The 19,507-nt window shown below is 31.4% G+C and overlaps 1 protein-coding gene and 1 long non-coding RNA gene across 4 annotated transcripts in view; one reads left to right on the forward strand and one right to left on the reverse strand.

The window, feature by feature from the left end:
* The window catches only part of LOC105198621 (glutamine synthetase 2 cytoplasmic), a 37,727-nt gene extending 18,220 nt beyond the window's left edge, over positions 1–19,507 (reverse strand). The window contains exon 1 of one of the 2 annotated variants that reach the window (XM_026134534.2): positions 19,371–19,507. The gene's annotated coding sequence lies outside the window, so the exon portion shown is untranslated. Of the gene's footprint in view, positions 1–9,342; positions 9,476–19,370 lie in introns of those variants that run through there. The other variant, XM_039454870.1, reaches the window with a different exon arrangement.
* On the forward strand, positions 11,825–13,924 carry LOC105207427. Of its 2 annotated transcripts, none has more exons than XR_005575850.1 (3): positions 11,825–12,283; positions 13,429–13,579; positions 13,689–13,924. It is a non-coding gene; the product is annotated as an uncharacterized LOC105207427 (long non-coding RNA). The 2 variants fall into 2 exon arrangements; XR_851437.3 differs by having other exon boundaries at positions 11,825–12,192.

Below are 19,507 nucleotides of genomic sequence, written 5' to 3' on the forward strand. Positions count from 1 at the left end.
GTGTGATGCGCAGTTGACACGTTTATTGAATAAAAAATGTTAACGTGGGTAATGGGAGCATTCAAAAGATTATTTAAGCAGTTAATTGTCGTGAGACCCCGGTGGCTAAGAGTGGTCATTGACTCCGAAAAACTGACCGACGTTGCTTTTAAATGTTTTTGGATTTGTAAATAAATATTTGAGGGATATAAAGAAACAATTATGTTAAATTTAAGATGTCAATCATAAACACTAGTATATTTCAACATTTTGATTTAACTTTTTCAATTATTATATTATCTATTAACTTAAATATTTATTTATATAATTAATAAGTTTAATAATAATTTAATAGTAATCATTTATAAAACATAGTAACATAAATTTATAATAAAGTAAAAAATTAACAAAAATTACTAACCAATAGTAATTTAAATTGGACAGATAAATAGTAAAATTATTATAAAAATAATTAAATTACATTTAAGTGATTTAAAGCGGTTATATTTTGTGTATAATGCAATTGTAATGTAAAAAAAGATAAACAGAAGAAATAACAAATAAAGACAAATATATTAAAAAAGAAATATCGTTATTATATATAGTTAAACTAATACAGTGTCTATGTATTAGTATAAATCTAAAGGTTGAATTTACACGCGAATCAAGACTTAATATACCTACAAATGGATTCGCAAATTAGCGCATAACTGATATTTGAACAAGCACGAATGTAAGTATACACTTTGCGTTCACGTGATCACTCACTCGTTTAATCAGTTCACGGACAATGTTTACGCGACGCGTTACGCATGATTAACATATACTCGAAAATACTGTGTCAAGATATCCGCATACATAAAAGGAAGATTCATGTTAATTAATTATGACGCAACTGCATCGCTGTGGGATATCTAGAGCTAGTCAATAAATTTCGACACGGACGATACGATTGATTTTATGGATTTTGCACGTGATTAATTGGATTTTGAATCAATATGTGACCTTGAACGCATTTAACTATGGTCGCATCAATAAGGATTTTCCATATGAGTTCAAATATGAGTGTGTAGTATGAACATAGACATGGAATGTCTTTATTGAGGCAACCATAGTTAAAATCCCAATGGAATTAAAATAAGATAACTTGTGTGCAATTAAAATAAATGATACACGATAAAAATGGTAACCGGAGCAATGCGAGGAGTTTTCTCTAATTATCGTCTTTTGAATCAATGATATCAAACGGAGAGACACAAGTACTGTTGGCACTTATTTTCATGTTTTGTAGATATTAGCCATAGACATATAATCTGTTTCCATTCTCAATAAGTTTGTCAAGAATATTTTTGTAACATTCATCGAATAGTTTGATAACGTTATTTAAGTTCAACCCATTTTTTTGTTCTTTTATATGAATTATTTCTGAAATAATTCTCTTGTAATAATTAAATTTAAATAATAATAAACAAACTATTAGATGTTAGAAAATTCTTAAATGTCGCATTATCAAAATTGTAAAAGTATTTATTTTTAATGTTTTATCATATTATGTGTTGAGTTATATCTTCGAAATAAAATAACAAGAAAAAATACAGAAAAGAAGAAACAAGATAGGACTTTATGAAACTTGATACTAATCATCTTTATTACGCAAGCAAAATAAGAGAGAATACTTCTCTCAGCGTCATAGTTACGATTATTGGTATATATTTCACTCGTTTATCAATTTCAATTTATTATCTGATTCACACAGTCGAAAATTTTAAATACTCCGATAACTATGTCTACTAGCCTTTCCAAATAAGTAAAAAAAAGAAAAAAAGAGAGAAAAAAACAGACAAAGATTTTTATAATTTTGAAATATAAGCAGCAAAAGTTGCCAACAAAAACAAATCTCAAATTTTTATTTTTTTGGTCAAAAAATTCCACTGATCCATCGATAATTTCTAGTATGCAACTGACCTCTCCTCCTTGCTTATTTGCGTACGGGAAACAAAATGTCGAGCTTTCTACTTATCTTATCGTCGTTTACGAGGTTTCTGGCCTTGTGAGTGCGATAAGTAATTACTTCTCTCTCTTTCTTTTTCCCGTACGTTCTCGTTCGCTCTTTCTCTTTTCTTGTCTTACAAGTTTTACAATAAAAGTAACACTATTTTACAATGTTTGTTATAATAATAGAAACAAGACATAGTTTTTTTTATTTTATGAGGAATGTTTGAAAAATTAGCCTCGTTTCGAAATAGAGTTCCAGATTTTGAATCTGAGGAAAAAAAATTTTATTTGTCAACTGTTTTCCAATTTAAAAGATATTAAATCAATAATATGTGATATTGGTTATACTTTGTAAGAAAAAAACATGCATCTAAAATGTTGATGTTTCTGACCAGTTATTATACATAGCTTTATCTTTATTATTACATCCAATCATATATTACCAATTATCGTAATTTCGATTGTTCCATAAAATTAATATTTATTGAAATTAACATTTATTAAATTATTAGTTAAATTATTTTACATAAAGATAGGAGGAAATATCATTTCTTGGTCGAAGCGGAGCATGATGCTTAATCATATTTTCATATCGATTATCAAATATATTTTTCCGTTTTATAAGCTGCATGTTGATATGATTGTCGGAATTAAAACGTAACTGGAATTAGAAATATCTCAAATTAACTTGATTGTTAAATTTAATAACAGTGACGATCTTTAAAAACTGTAAAAAACTTATTACGAAAAGTATCACTCTAATCGGGTAAATTATTTTATATTTCTACTTTTTTATACTAATTGATTATTTGAATATACAAATGTATTCCAACTTAATTCTTCAAGGTTTCGCAATGTTTCGATAAAACGTTTCAGAACATACGCGATTTCAATTTATTTTCATTTCTTAAGAAATGCTTTTCATATTTTACCATATATTTTTTTGAACATAAAGATTAAATTCATCTCTTTCTTCATACACTGATAACTATAAGACCGAATTATATCTTCGCGCGTGACGAGCGTCATTGAAGAGATGTGTTACCCTAATCAGTGAATTGTTAAAGCGACTATTACGTCAATGCGATTAAAATTAATCACTATGAATTTGCGTCGGATTTGCATTTGTCACTTAAAATAAATTGCTTGTTTTTACTGTTAATTGTTATATCAAGCGTTTGCGTTAATCTTACGGAAATTTTATTCATTTTAATCTGGTGGAATAAAAATTCCAACATACATTTTTAATTAATCAGAGAAAGTAACATAAAGCAATATATAAATAAAAAATACTAAATTTATTTATTCTAATATAGATTTTTTATAATCTATAATTCTAAATTAAAGTAAATAGAATTTTGAAATCTTTTTATATAAATATAAACATATATATATTTATCTATTTGTATATTTATATATTTATATCAGCTTGGCAAAAAGTCATATTGTTTTATCTTCTATGTAAATAAAAGTTTTCGCTTTGTATGAAAAAATGCCTTACATTTCCATAAAAAAAGAACATGATTTTTTTGCCAATCTAATGTACATGTCACCAAAATTAATAAAGCTGTACGTTAGAAATGAACAAAATATTAAAGTCTTGCAGATTTCCTCAGACAAGCACCAGCTAAAAATTAGCACGATGTAACATGGAATTATTAAAACGGTCATTAATGTCGATATGATAACTGACGGACGAGTTATTTAAATTATAACAAATTAGTACTTATTTCAGCACATGTCGATAGCTGTTTCTTAATTTTATCGGCATATTTTGACGATAATGTTCGTTTCCAACCGTTCAACAATTACAAAATCACGATGTATCGTTGACCTCTTCGTCGCTGTCTTCCGCAGATAAATTCGAGATCTCTTTCACGAGACGTATGACGTCTAACAAATGACGATATTCAGGAAATTTGATTTTACGAACAAACCGTAAACAGATTATATCCAGACGATTAAAAAAGTAATGTTGCAAAAGAATAATTATTTGCCAGATTATTTATTAAGGATATAAAATTCTTCGGTATCCTAAGATGCTTTTCTTTTATAGAATAGAAATTTATATTGATAAGCACACTAAAACAACAGTACGCTGTGTTTCAGATGCTTTTTCAAATATATAAATTATATTATTACATAATTGTATATATAATTTTGGTTTAAATTCTTAAGAAACTGAATTCTTAAGAAGTTTACTTATTGTTATAATATTTTTATTAAAAGTAAAATTTTAATCTTCTTAATTAAAAAGAGCATTTAAAATCGAAAAATCAGTAATCAAACCATTTACTTTAAAACATCCTAAATACTTTTCATACCTGTATTATTGTTTTAGAAAAATTATTTATCTCCTCAGACAGCTTCTTGTTTAAAATAGAAGTAAAGATAACTTCAAGATATTTAAAAATTTTTTAAGAAACATGTTTAAGATATTTAAAAAAAAACTCTAAAAGATATCTTAAAGTTGTTTTATCGAATTTAAATATTCTGCTCACTGAGTCTATTTCTTGAGATGTATACCTATAGATCTACGTACGTATGAAATGTCAATTATAAAATCTTTCTTTTAAAAATCTCTTCATTCTTTATTAAAACCAATGAATGATTTAATTTTTCATTAATATCGAAGCATTAATTATGAAAAATTTGCCACGTGCTAAAGTTAACGATTAGCTCAAATCGATCAAAAAGACGGAGTGTCTTCTTTGAACAATGCAACCATATATTCACATCGAATCTACCTTTATGTCGATAAAATTACTTACTCATTCGCTACCATAGACAGCGATCGATCTTCTTATTCCATGTCACATATGTTATTTGCTAACATTTATTATGCCAATCGAACGTTAATCTAAACCTTTCTTTCAAGCTACGATATTTGTTTAGAGCTTTTTTTATTCCGTTAAATTTGTATCGACAGTTGTATTCTCATACTCTTTTTCTGTTTGAAAAGAATGACAGATTGATAGATTTTACTAAGCTTTGAATCAAGAAGAAAGCTTACGAGTTAATGTATGTAATAAATTTATGTAGACAGAGTGATAGAAAACATCGAGCTGATTAATCAGGCTGACGAGCATTCGTAGCACACATGAAAAAATCTGAATAATTTTATAAACGACACCATCTGTGTCGATAAAAGCGCGTTTAATTATGAATAAGCCTCGCGTGTCAACGACAAAGAGTCTCGCTTTTTAGTATCGTTTCAATGTTCAAAAAAATCACAGATAAATATTTGATAATTACAAGAGAAATACTTATTCTACCAGATAGCGCTTATATAATTTTAGGATAAATTAAATTGATTGAGAGCTATAACTCCAATTCTATCTTTTGCGGTATTTCCGATTGGGCATTAATCTTGTAATCGTATCTTGATAAAATTCAAAGAATGGAGAAATAATGATTGAGGTTCGAAAACATGCTTCAGCGATAAGCTGTAAAGTAAGTCAATATGAAATAAAATGAAATATCTCACGTATCTTTATTGAAATCGCTGTCTCGATAAGGCGCTGGGCAAACATTTATTTTGTTTTACGTTACGTGAGAGAAAATTGACATACATTTTTAGATCTTACCCCATTTTTGATTTTCAAAATTATATAAATTATGCAAAGGCAAATAGCTTGTCCAAAAAGGAAAAACGCAGAATAATTTTTAAAATGTAATTGTTTAATTATTCTCTTTTAAGATAACGAAATCGTAAATGGAACGACATAGCTTTTAATGAATGTAATTATTAATTTGTAATTGTTATAAAATTATTAACAGGTGGCAACTTTGATTTCGCAATCATACAAATAATAAAAATAATAATAATTGTTAACTTTATCGTGTAAAATTTTCATTTTAATTCTCATATTGCTTCTTGTTGCTCTTTGAACAGCACTGTCAAGGACTGAAAAGTACAATAAATCTATGTGGTTGACGATACCTTTAAAAAATAAATTGCAATGTCACTCGCAGCATTTCGCGCATTTTTATTTCTGTCAGGCTGCGTTACGAATTTACGAGGTCGCGCGATAAAGTACGAAGGCGGGTAAAGCGTTCCACTGACCTACACTTGCCATCAGTCAATGATCCTTATATAGATCCTTCATTTAAGGACTTAACCTCGTTCGTCTATATCTATTCGCGGAAATCAAATATATTGTACACTTGCAAGCTGCGCTTTGATGAAGTTGACACACAGCAGCAGAGGAGATCGATGTCTCTTAAACGGGGCGGTAGTGAAATAAAATTTTTCGTCACAGAGTTTCGTTCATCATGTCGCTATACTATACGCTGCAGGCGTCTTTGCAAAAAATGTGTGCGCCAATGCATAAGCAGGTCTTATATCCATTGCAAAAATAGCGACTAACTGCAGCCTTTACAATCGATATTTCGATCGTTTGATGTAACACGGAATATTTATTGGGAATGTAAACAACCATGTTTCTGCAGTATACAAAAATTAATCTCTGCAATGTATAATAAGTATACGCTTAAATGATATTATTTTAAATATACATATATGTATATTTAAAATAATTATATACATTATTACATGTATCTCTATATAAAATATAAAGCCATATATTGCTTGTAGTTAGAAATTTAGAGGTATTATTTTATATTTATAATTAAAGAAATTAATAGAGATTTTTAAAAATAATTTCCAGACATTAAGAGAAAAATAATATTTAGAAGAGCGTGTTATTTTCTTAGCTTTAAGATTTCGCGATCTCCCCCATAAACTATTGGAATTTCCGACTCTGATTGTTTAACAAGTTCCAATAGGTATATGTTTTCAGATGAAGAGCCTCACGCTGAGCGGTGGACCAAATTGAAAAGAAGCCATGAAGTCAATCAAGAGCGTCAATTACGATTTGAAAAGAAGACGCTCGTGCGTTTAAGGAATTTTTGATGCACACATACACATTCCTTGGTCTCTAATAGAATAAAATATATAAATATAATGGAATATTTTATGCCGTTAGAATATTTTCACGTTATTTTATTATCATACACGCAAAATTAATTTCTACAAATTGTCTTCCATTATACGAAAAGAAGCGATTTTTTCTTACGGATTTTAGATTTATAATATCGTTTCTCTTATTGCGTTTCGATTGAAGCTCATATTTTTGAAATTTTATTGATGCCTCGTTTTGTGAAGCTTTGAAACGTTTGTATTCACACTATGTCTACTTTATTATTGATCGGAGGCTTGAAATGTAGATATCTACATTGTCGAGATTTAATTCGTTTATCTTTCGTATCACCTTTATCTACTATTTTTCTTTATTGACAGATAATTATCGTATATATTGTAGAAAATTTAACTCACTGAAAGTTACATTATCTTTCGTTTTTCCTAAAAATCAGAATTAGTAACGGAAACGCATGCAATCATGCAGATTTACATCGCGGACGTTGCTCCTAAAATTTTATTTTATCGATGCCTGTTTTGATTATTCTTGACGTCACATAAAATATTACGGGAATAACTTGGTCCGTGCCAAGTTTTTGGAATGTACTATTTGTTGCTTCTCAGGGTCGAACGAACAATGACAGTATCATGCCAACTATTTCCGGCACATCATCACCAAGGGCATTCTGTACAAATCCGATCCTCCAATGCCAAGGAACCCATTTCCTTTGTTTTGCACGCGCAAGTGAAGACGTTGAAGAAAAATAAATAAATATCAAGTAATGCTAGTGAACATAGTGTACTATTAAATTAATTTTAATTTAATAATAAATGTGATATTATTGACTCTTGTTCGATTATAGCTGTGTTACGACCGAAAGTAGCGCGCAGTTTGTGTTGAATCTGAGAAAGTATAAAATCACACGAGTAAATACAAAAGCACCAAGATGCAGCTACGACCGTAAAGGCGTTCTCGTTTAGATTTGTAAAATATCAAGCAATTAAAGCAATTACTTGTACTTTATATGTATTTAACTTTGTTTCAATTTTCTAAATAAAAGATAACTATGTAAGTTCTTTTTTTTCTTTGCGCGAAAGTAATGCAAAGAATGCATGTTACAATCGGAAAAGTATATATTATGTATGTTTAACAACTGCGCAAAAATATTAACAGCTTCAGCATTTTATTGAATTAGATTTTTTTCAATGAATCTATCATTAAGAGTATGCAGATCAAAGGTCAAAGTTCATCGGTCAATGAACGATCAACGTGATTCATTTGACATCTCTCGAAAAACGTGTAATCAATTATTTATGAGAGAAAAACACGAAAGAAAAATCACTTATATTATAATCAAAATATACAATCTGCACATCTTCACTAATTGTAAGTATGTCATTTACGAGATTAGAAAGCGCTCTTTCGCTGCGATTAGTAAATGTACCAATTTTTAATCGACTATTTTATTTCCCCAAGTACAATCTACTACTGTCAATTTATTTTATTCGCTGTATTATAATTTTGTATAATTATTTTAATTTATTATAATTCTATATTTTTCATAAAAATACTCAAAAATCGATATATCGATTTAAAATTTTATCGGTTATAATTTCTCAATGTTTGTGTACTCATAACTAAAATAGTGAGCCATATAATATCAGGCAGATTATAAAACGTCGATCTTGTAATATAATTGCGAAATATAAAAATAAAACATAATATAACACTGGCTACTTTTTTAAAAGCTCGATCGAACGCTAATGATAGAAGCTGAAGCGTTTGAAGAATGCCATCATGGTGCCAAGCGTGATTTTTATTGATAGACATTCTCTTTTTATACATCCAAGTTTGATGCACTTGTGTAAGTGCACGCCAATTCGCCTTCCAAGAATTCTATGCGTTTTTTCTTTTTATTTTTAACATACAATATATTTTGATTTCCATGAATTTTATGCCGTCTTGTAATCTCTGTAGAATTTTACGCTACTTTAACTCATTGTTTTAGATTCACAGAAAGTTTTGCATTCCGCGGGAGCTAAGACTGGATCAAAGTTAAAAACTTTCATTATCACTATTCAAAGAATTACTCGAGAATAAAGCACAGTCGTAAAAGACTTTAACTTTTACGATTACAACACGCAGAGATACTGATAGTTTTATTAAGATTTTAATTCATTTCTCTGAAAAATAAGAATCGATATTTTTATGTATTTAAAACTTTACACAAACACACGCCACTTGGGCATCACAACGTATTTTAATCCTCGATTAATTGACCCTGTCACCGCATATAGTCCGATCCCAATTTATTTGTGGTGTAACGAAAGAGAAGAAAATTTTTTTTTACTCAAAAACGAACGTGCGTGCAACGCTTTTTTTCACGAGGAGGCACAGTAATTCAAAATGTTGATACCGGAAACTTTGACAAATGAGAAAAAGGTACCTCGCCGACTTTCCTTCTCACTGTTGACGAATGGGGTTCATCCGCGGGGATGACACTGCGAGCACTTAGGCACTGTGAGCAGAGACACGGGTGTACTGCCAGATGCAGTTGGCAGTGCAGGCCAGCGCAATGTAACGCGATGTCAATGACGACGATGCATGTAGATATGTATGTGGTTCACGAAAATAGTGCCACGTGTAAGCGACAACTGCACTGGATGCGTGGTCGTACGCGAGCACAACGGCGTGTACGACGGCGAAGAGGTGCGTCATCCACTGGACGAAGGGGCAAGAACGCAGGCCTACCCTTCTTTATACATCCCCACCCCGCATTTGAGCACGCATTCGCGGTATGCACCACGTAAGTGCATCGAGCTGTGTATCTCTTAAACACGGTGTCCTTATTTTGGACATCGTCAAGTTTCTTACGAGAAGAATCTCAATAGTTATATGATAAAAATAAGAAAAAATTAACATCTTGCAAGTTTGTTTCTATCTGCGATAGAATTCAGATTGGTTTTTGATAATTACGGGCACATTATGTTGACAAACGCGTAAATTATTTCAGGAAGATTTTTTACTTTTAGATATTTAGAAGAACTTTGTAATAAATTTCTCCTTTTCTCTCATACACAACTCACACGTACACACACACACACACACACGCGCGCGCGCGCGCGCGCACACACACACGCACGCACGCACGCACGCACACACACACACACGCGCACGCGCACACACACACACACACACACACAAATATTTTGATCAAACTACGTTAAGTTATTTTCTGTAAACATTTGTTTATTTTGAACTTTGTATACTTACAATCTTAGTTATCTAAATATATTTTTATCAAACATCTCTAGAGAAAGATTAATAATTTTGTTACAGAGTGAGAGAAATAAAAGTTCGCAATGTGTAGAAAAGTGTGAACGATGACAGTGAGTGACAAATCAAAGCTCGCTAATTTTCATTGCACTTTCTAATGCGACATAACGCGCTAATCCTTGGCTAAACGCCCGAGCAACTTGTTTATTCTTTCACAACAGCTGAATCAGCTGGGTAAATAGATGTAGCGGAAAATTTATCCAAATCACAAAAATGAGAAGTAACCGCTTAAATCTTTGACAGCGTAAAGCATTTGTTTTGACAGTTTCTGGTACGAGAAATGAGCATCCCAAGTTTTAGTGGAGTCTTAAGTTTGGTTTTAAACGATTCATAATTCGCGTTTTTCTTTTTATAGAATTCTATTTATAACTTTATCTCCTCCCCCCCCCAAGGTCCGTATATTTTAACATACATATGCATGTATTTTAATAGATGTTTCATTTATGTGTTATATTCTGATTCTGCAAATAATTTTCGTACACCGGTTTATTTCGCATATAAAATTATATTGTGTTTTATCCTAGATTTTATCTTGAATCTAAAATGAATGTTAGCTAATATATTTTTTTTATGCACTTCCGACTCTCAAATATCACGAATTCGTAAACTATTTTGTGCGTTTTTATCCTTCTCGATCGTGTAAATTTTGAGTTTTACACATTTTCGGTCACAAATTAATAATGTTGTAGGATTTTTATCCTTGTTGAAATTAAGAGACATTTATGAAATTATTAAATTCATAATCAATGTTTATTAAAATTGATCTTACAAATATGATCGTAATTTCTCAAACTGCAACTTCTTCACGAAACCTTGATGTACTTGATATATTAAAATCTTGAGCTTTTAAGCTTGAGAAATCTTTGATCCGCTGAATCTTCGATCTGCCGAGGCTCTTAGATTTACGAATACTCGATGCTGCAGAATCCTAGCATCATTTCTCTTGGATTTCGGATGTTCGAGTCCACAAATTCATCGATCTGTCGGTGCAACAGATCCTGGTAATTGTATTCCAGGTTTTAGAATCAAACGCAGGATTTTGCAAATTCTCCACATCACAATCTTACGAATTTGCCATTTGATAGATTGATTTGTGTAGATTAGCGACAAAGTCTACGTTTCGTCCGCAATCCTTCGCCTGAATATTATGCTTTTTCCTTCATTCAAGTTTAAAGTTCAATAAATAATACTCATTGTCAACTGCAATATTGACAAATGTTCCAAGAAGTTTTTTAGATTTTTTTGAATATTTTTAGGTGGAAAAAAATAACGTCAGACGCAGTAGCGCATCTATAGGCTTTTGGGGTTAAAGTTCCAGGGGTCAAAGCGTTAGAAGCGTTTTATGTAAAAAAATGTTTTATTTTTTTAATTCTTTACTGTTTATTTTCACGGAAGGGGAAGAAAGGAGAAAGATTGGGGTGTTCGAAGCTCACAAATCCCCTGGATATAAATTTTACGAACGCGGCTCTGGTCGGACGCGACAGACCCACGTGTTCGGGGTATGGTTATCGAAAAACCGTGTTCAAGAGGAGGATTAATGTACGAATGTTGCTCGTATCACATTAATCTCGCATTGGGCAACTGTCTAGATAGTTAAGGTAGTTAAGGTTAGCACGCCAATCGCGTGAGCGACGGCAGTTGTTCCATTCATTCGCATTTTGGGAATACGACGCGCATCACGTGGCGGCCGATGTTAATACATACATACGCGACAAGCGCGGCCTGCACCGCACGCGTGACACATAACATGAGTGGGAGTGACGGCAATCGATTCTGTGTGACTGACGTTACATCGCCATGGTGACACGCGAAAACAAATATGTGCGATCGCACAGACACGCTGACCCACAGTAAGCCGCACGAGTTCAGTGTGTCACGTATACAACGGAAAACCGAGAGCTCCATCCTTCGACCTGCACGAAGAAAGTGACGAAAGCTCTCGCTAACGACGAATTCGCAGGTACTCGAGGTCGCTCGTTAAGCGGTAATCTGGCACGCCTCCAGATTAAATTTGCCATCCCCTCCCCACCCCCCAAAAAAAAACTCTCAATGTACGTACACTTTTACGTTGAATTTCGTGTTAATCGAACTTGCGATCGATGACGAAACGATCGTTCATGATGCAGCGTGAATTCTTTTTTTATTTTTTTTATGTACGAAGCTTCTGAAAGATCAACGAATTTTATTATTTAAATCTTTCGATCGTTGAATGTCAAGGTTTGTTAAAGATCATCCTAGTTCAGCTGTTCGGAATCCTTGTTCTTTACATTTTTTTATTTTGGTAGTTCTTGAACGTTTAAGTTGTGTCTTGTACGATATTTCTAAAATTTCCTGAGCTCGCTGACCTTTGGTGTTGATCAAGTTCAATCGCGGATTTTTTTATTTCTTTTTATTCAATTGTCCTCTCAAGGCTACGAGAGGAGGAGTGGGGTGTGTGCACCTTTTTCAAGAATGTCGTATAAAAAGTGGCTAATCCGGGAATAGTCTTTTATCGATAAATTTATGCCAATGTTTCGTGTGACGCCACTCACTGGGACACGTCGTCCGGCGCGACCCTCGCGTTACCTTGACCCAAACTCGACAGTTCAATGTGTCACGTGCACGAAATGGATCGAAACCGAGTTCAGTATTCTCCTCTCAGGGGACGAGAAAGTTTTCTTCAACCCTTAGGGCGAGTTGACATTTCTCAATCTTTTTCAAGAAGTTGAAAATCATCTCTTTTCTTTGTCCGAAATATCTCTTACGCAAGGGATTTTGCTAAAGTTTTAAAAAATTTAGCAGGATGTAAAGCTGAAAATAATTTTGTTAGAAATAATTATGTAGAACGCTCGAGATGAAATGCCAAAACTTTTTGCAGCATTGCTCATCGTGCTTGAACATTCTTCATAAATATTTTGATGGCCTAATAAAATTATTTTCAGATCTGTATCCAGGTAAAATTTTAGATACTTTAGTAAAATTGTTTTTTTTTTCATGTATAATTCTCTTTCTTTGTAATACTGATAAATATTTTAATTATTGGAACAACCCTAATAAAAAAATTTTACAAAATTCTACGCCAAGACATTAGGATTGGAGCACTTGTTAATTTTAGTATTTAAATACATATATCTAAAAGAAAATAAATATTTCTACAATAAAAATTAAACATTTCAACGAAAAAAAACTAATAATTTCTACAAATTTCTATTTTCAGTAAAACTTTGTAATTATTCATAGAAATTTTTTCGCCAGAGTAAACTACTTAGAATATTGTAGTTTGTATACCAAGAAATTTTGTAGAAATCATACAACAAAAGTACAATTTACAAAAATTTAGTAAAGTGTTCCAATACTAGCATTTTCATGTAAGTTTTCATAGTTTTTATTTCTTAAACTTGTGTACAATTTTTTCTATCAGTGTAAGAAGTTTTTATTAAATAATTATTTTTTATAATCTCGTTTTTTCATCCACAGGAATAGTATAGTCGCAACTACGGTTGCTAGAGAATCCGAGATTTCATTCAACGAGATAAAAGTAAAAATTATGTAAGATAAATGATCAATAAAGCATGTCGTAAAATAATTATGTAATTATAACGAGACAAATTTATTGATTCCATCTTGTAATTGAATCTCACCACCGATGGTACATTATATATGTATGTTCACTACGCTGTCACTAGATTAATAAATATTAATTATTATTATTACCTTGTGTTTTATTTATGATCCTAATTAAAACGACCAATATGAAGCTTAATAATCATTATATCATTAATTAATATCACGTACACGATACATATGTATATCATGAATTTCAAAACAAGCTACATATATTGTAAGCAAACACATCAATCGGGCGTGCTTGTTTACGGAAATGCATAATTATTATTATCTTTGTAACGCATTAATTTACACGACAGAAACAAGCGGTATCATATTTTCCATCTCGTTTGAAAAAAATATCGACTTTGAACAACATATTTTCCACCGAGGCGAGATAGATCGAAATTAATCAATTAGAATGGCAAAAGCACGAACGAACCTGTCACGAGGAAAAAAAAAACGGAGTAAACATACGTAAGCGTAGATGCTACACGTGGAAAAAGTTACCGTTACGGATAAAACGAGAAGTTCAGATACTGCATGTATACGTTTATATGTTAATACAAGCCCTGTAACATCGTGACGTCGCGTAGGTCTTGCGATGATGTTTTCTGCGACATAAATTTAAATTGGCTACAAACTGCAGTCGACACTCGACACGCACGTTGTCATCCTACATAATAACGGCCATTAAGAGACGTCTTAAAAAAAAAAAAGTCGATACCGGTTTTATTTCAGTTTTTCACAAATCTGTATTTCTGTCGCAGCTCTTTCCCTCTCTCACATCACCGTCTCGCGCGATATTATTATTGCCGTATAATTATGCGGCGATATTTCGTATAGAATCGCTCTGCAGGTGAAGATAAATCATTCGAATTTATTTGCATATCTGGGCGCGGTACACGGGACGGACGCGGACGCTCGCAGATTAACTTCGCGAGTGTATCTGGTGCATAAAGCTTTCATGAGATTCGACATTTTTCTATTCCCGCGATGTGGGTCAGTGTCGGCAGCGGCTGGTTCATTTACTTACGGCACGTAACGAAAGATTGCCCTTGTACGGCATATCGTGCACGAATGACAGGATAGCTTATCAGGGAAATTAGCATTGCGGCATTGTTATCTAATACTTTATCTTAGCTCGGGGAAAATGTTTGCGAATCGTAAAAAGCGCAACATTTTCATTTATAATAATTTCATTTCTGTTGTGTTCTAATAAAAATCTAATTCGTTTGGTTGCATATGCATGTTCGGAGATGACAATTTCAAAATAATAGACTATTTCGTAAGTATTTGGGAAACGATTTCAAGATTCAATGAAAATGTCTTATTTGTACTTTTACACTCCATTTGCATATTTTCAATACATTTACATAACCGAGCAACTAAAGATGAAATTAAAATATTAACGTAAAAAAAAAATAATTAGCAAATAATTTATTCATAACCGTATCTAATTTTTAACGAGGATAACGTATAAACGACATACGTATATAGAACACAGAATTGGCAATACATTATGACATAACACGCACGTGCAAGTCTTAAATAAAGATTCATAATACTCGTGGTTACATATATATATATGTGTGTATGTATACACACACACACACTATACATATATATATATATATATATATATATATATATATATATATATATATATATATATGTCTTAATTGATAATACCTCGTTCATCTGCAAATTACCTATTCGTTTCATTCACTTTGTACATTTTTATTCTGGTAAAGGAAACTTCAGAAAAATGTTCTCGAAGACTAATACCCGATTTCTTCACACACCACCCGATAGTTATCTTCCAGATAAAGATATCCATCAAATAACTAAAAATTTGTTTTCTTCATTGAAACCTTTTTGTATGTCTAACGGATAATTAGTGTTCGTACTATTAATTTTCGACAAATAAAATATATTAGAATTTTATTTGAAATTAATCAACAGAAATGGCAAGTCGTTACTTCTTCGTTACTTTATCTTTTTTATAATAACGATTTCGTAATACCTTAGAATTTTTTATTATGATAATAATAATGCTAGAGTTGGAAAACAATCACTTTTAACAAACCACTTATTATGCAATATTCATTGAAAAAAAGTAACTCTTTAGTTGACTCGTTACGTAACGATTCGAGTAAAATTACAAGTTAATATTTTTCAATAAATAATGCATAATGATAATGAGCTAATTGTCAAAAGTAATTATTCTAACTCTGGCCTTACTATTACTACGTTATGGAAAATTGTAACATTATTACCAAATTATAAAAGAATATTATAAAAACGTAACGAGTAACGAATAACGGTGTTACTCTTACTATAACTCGTTACTTCCCATCCTTGTTAATTACCATATTGCCTGGAAGATATCTTATAAATAACGTTATCTAGAGGTGAAGAAATCAGCCATAAGATTCTCAATTCAATGAATTTATATTTCCAGTGGCGTAGTGAAAAAAGATATACCCGCGAGCAGTTTCTCGTTCGCCAACCCCTATGCTCTTTTTTACTACACTATTGATAGCAATCGCCAATTATCAGACTAATCTAATTATCAGACAGCTTTTTCGCTTCATAAAAAATTGTAAAAAACAATTTGTTTGAACGTATATTTTACTCGCATATTTGTTTGTTAAAAGCAACGAAATTTCCCGCATTATAAACAAAAACTTCTCCTTGCCGTAGCAATAAAAAAAAAATTACCCCTAAAGTTAATAACTTGACTTTAATTGCTTCTCTTTTGTCTTTCACTCGAAATAACTTATGGTCTTTTGTTTTTTGTTATAAACAAATTTTCGGCTGGTATTCATAATAGATTTTTATATTTAAGATTGTCTTAAGTATTATCTTAAATGTCATTAACTAATCACAGAGCCGTATCAGCTAAAACATTACTTGAGATGATTTTGAAATAAGAATTGACTATTATGAATATCGGCCTTTAATCCTAAATTTCTATCAGTAACGAAGAAGCAATGTATTCCTGAGTTAGCGCCCTTGCTAAGACGACATCCGGGGCGAACTCCCTCTTCTCTTACTACGTTACTGAACATTACATAATAGCAAACGAAATAATTTATAAAGTAAAAATAATTTAAAATAATGTTTCAACACAAAAAAAAATCTTTGATTTAAAATTTGTAATGGACATGAGATGCGTTATTTATTTTCGTAACGTTTACAATTTCGTAATTATGTCGCATAAGTGGTAAAATAATTTGTGTGACTATACACACACACACACAAACACACACATGCACGCACACACACACAGTGTATCGACATAATGATCGATATATAAGGAAGCATCAAGCGTAATTAAATGCATGACTCAAACACCTTGACTTTGACCATGTGAATTGCGAGTGTTTTCTTTCGTTACGCTTGCAATCGAATGGTAAGTATACGGTAATAACGGGCATGGATTTTTATTACATTCTTTTCAATTAATTTTTTATCAGCTAAATCATGATAAACTTGCATTTTACCGTAACACGTTTACGAAATTAAACTTGGAAATTATATCGTACAAATTGAAAAGAATAAGTATTTTGAATATAGTATCCATCAAACTTGAACAGAGAAATCAGATAACGTGTTATGAGATCAATCGACACATTCATTTGATGAACGGTTTTATATGGGAATCAGGGGGTCGATTGTGTATCATGCAACTAGAGTGAAAATGACAAAAGTGAACAAATTTACTAGAGTATTTATAATTTTATTGGTCAATACCTAGTGAATTTGCTCACTTTTGTAATTTTCACTCTAGTTACATGATACACAATCGACCCCCTGATTTAAAATAATACAGTAAAGAAACCTGCATTGTACAATATGAAATTATGTAAGTTGTCTTCCAAGTATTCGAGGAAGAATATCATTAGCGTTCACGATACATTTTCGCAATTGTTATTTGTTGAAAAATGTATGCTGATATCGTAATTACAGTTCCTGCCTTATTACAGCACAGTGTTACTCAACGAATAGTCGCCATTTTTAATGAATCTATAACATTGAGAATTTTAACATTGAAAAACACATTTCAAGGTTTATATATTTTTTTCTATCGATATAATTAAGTGTTATCTTTTTTTTTTACTTATAAATCACAAATCAATTGTCATGATAATTATAAATAAATTGTATAATAGATATAAAAATTTTCATTTGGGGTATAAGAAATTTTATTTTTCAAACGATAGAGACAATACGATTGTCTGACGATACATTTAAGTGTTGCAAAATGCAATAGAAATAAGCTGTTGTTTAAATTTCTAATAGAAATCAAGAAGGATTTTACATTTATTTTTTATGCTTCAAATTGGAAAATTTAATTTCTTAACCAGACTAGTGTAAACAATTATATTTGAAGATTTAACAAAGAAACCAAGTAATTAAAAATTCAATGTGAATTTTATTTGTGTGTTCGATATAAAGTGAAATTTCAGAAAAGTATATAATAGAAATACGTTCCACTTCTTGGCAAAATAATATTAAACAATAAAACGTTAAAAATCATTTTAATTAATGCATTTATAAGATTGTGAAGTGTATAACACATTTATATCAAGAAATGACTAAGCAGCACAATTTAGTGACACACCGGCTATAGAAATGTTTATACAAACTTCTTTAAAACTTTCCTTACAATCGCTTACAATCGTCTTGAAATAACTCAAAAGTAATAACGTCGTTAAAACCGAGTTTATGCAAGACTAACATATAATGAGTTGTAGCGAAATCTTAAAATAAGTGCAACGACTAACGACCAATTTTTACGTAATCATACAGACGTAGAAACTACAAATACTTGTATAATTGGCATTAATTTTTAATCGTAATTTTCCGTAAGTAAAATGTACAAATGTTTCACAGAGCTGTAAAAACTTTTTCATAACCTCGTGCTCCTTGAGTGGCCAACAAAAGCTCTTCATTCGTGCTCAAGTAATTCCTAAATCCGTGATTTTCTATACATTTTCTAGTTCTCTAAACTGACCGCTTTGTATTCGATCATAACTCGCAGCTCTTAAATTGAACGAGAAAAGTAATATTGCAATATTGCTAATCAATTTAATATTGATGCATCTATAAGATTTAGGCATCTATAAAATCTCCTTTCCCATTCCAAAAAATTGTAAAGGATATGTCGCAAAAAATAATTTTACTTTAGGCATTTAAAATTCAATCTGACAAAAAATTTTCTATTCGAAAGATCTGTTTTGTTTAACTGAACTGGCTGCGCTTGTTTAAAGTTTATCTTTCTTCTTTCAACGTAAAGGTAAACTGTGAACTAGTGCTGCCAATTCAGCTAAAAAGAAAAGATCTAAAATCATGTTTGTTAACAACGTATTAAAAATAGAAGTTTTAAGTTTAACGACATTTGCATTTTTTTTAATTGCAATGTTGTGAATATGTTAAAAAAATTATTGAATTATTCTTATTTACGAAGTTATATAAAGTTTTCAGATTTTTGTGGGATAGCGTCATGGAAACCGACCACCGGTTGCGTCCTACCAAAGGACTCACCTTTAGGTTGGTCCACTGAGGTGAGGGCTGCTTGCTCGAACACTTTACTGAGGTGTTCTAGGACGTTACTACCGTGATCTGCGATACTAGGCTCGGTGGTGGCTAGCTCGCGATACTTATGTAGGGAAGCTTTTCAG

The sequence above is a fragment of the Solenopsis invicta genome, chromosome 1 (genome assembly GCF_016802725.1).
Source record: "Solenopsis invicta isolate M01_SB chromosome 1, UNIL_Sinv_3.0, whole genome shotgun sequence".
Classification (NCBI taxonomy): domain Eukaryota; kingdom Metazoa; phylum Arthropoda; class Insecta; order Hymenoptera; family Formicidae; genus Solenopsis; species Solenopsis invicta.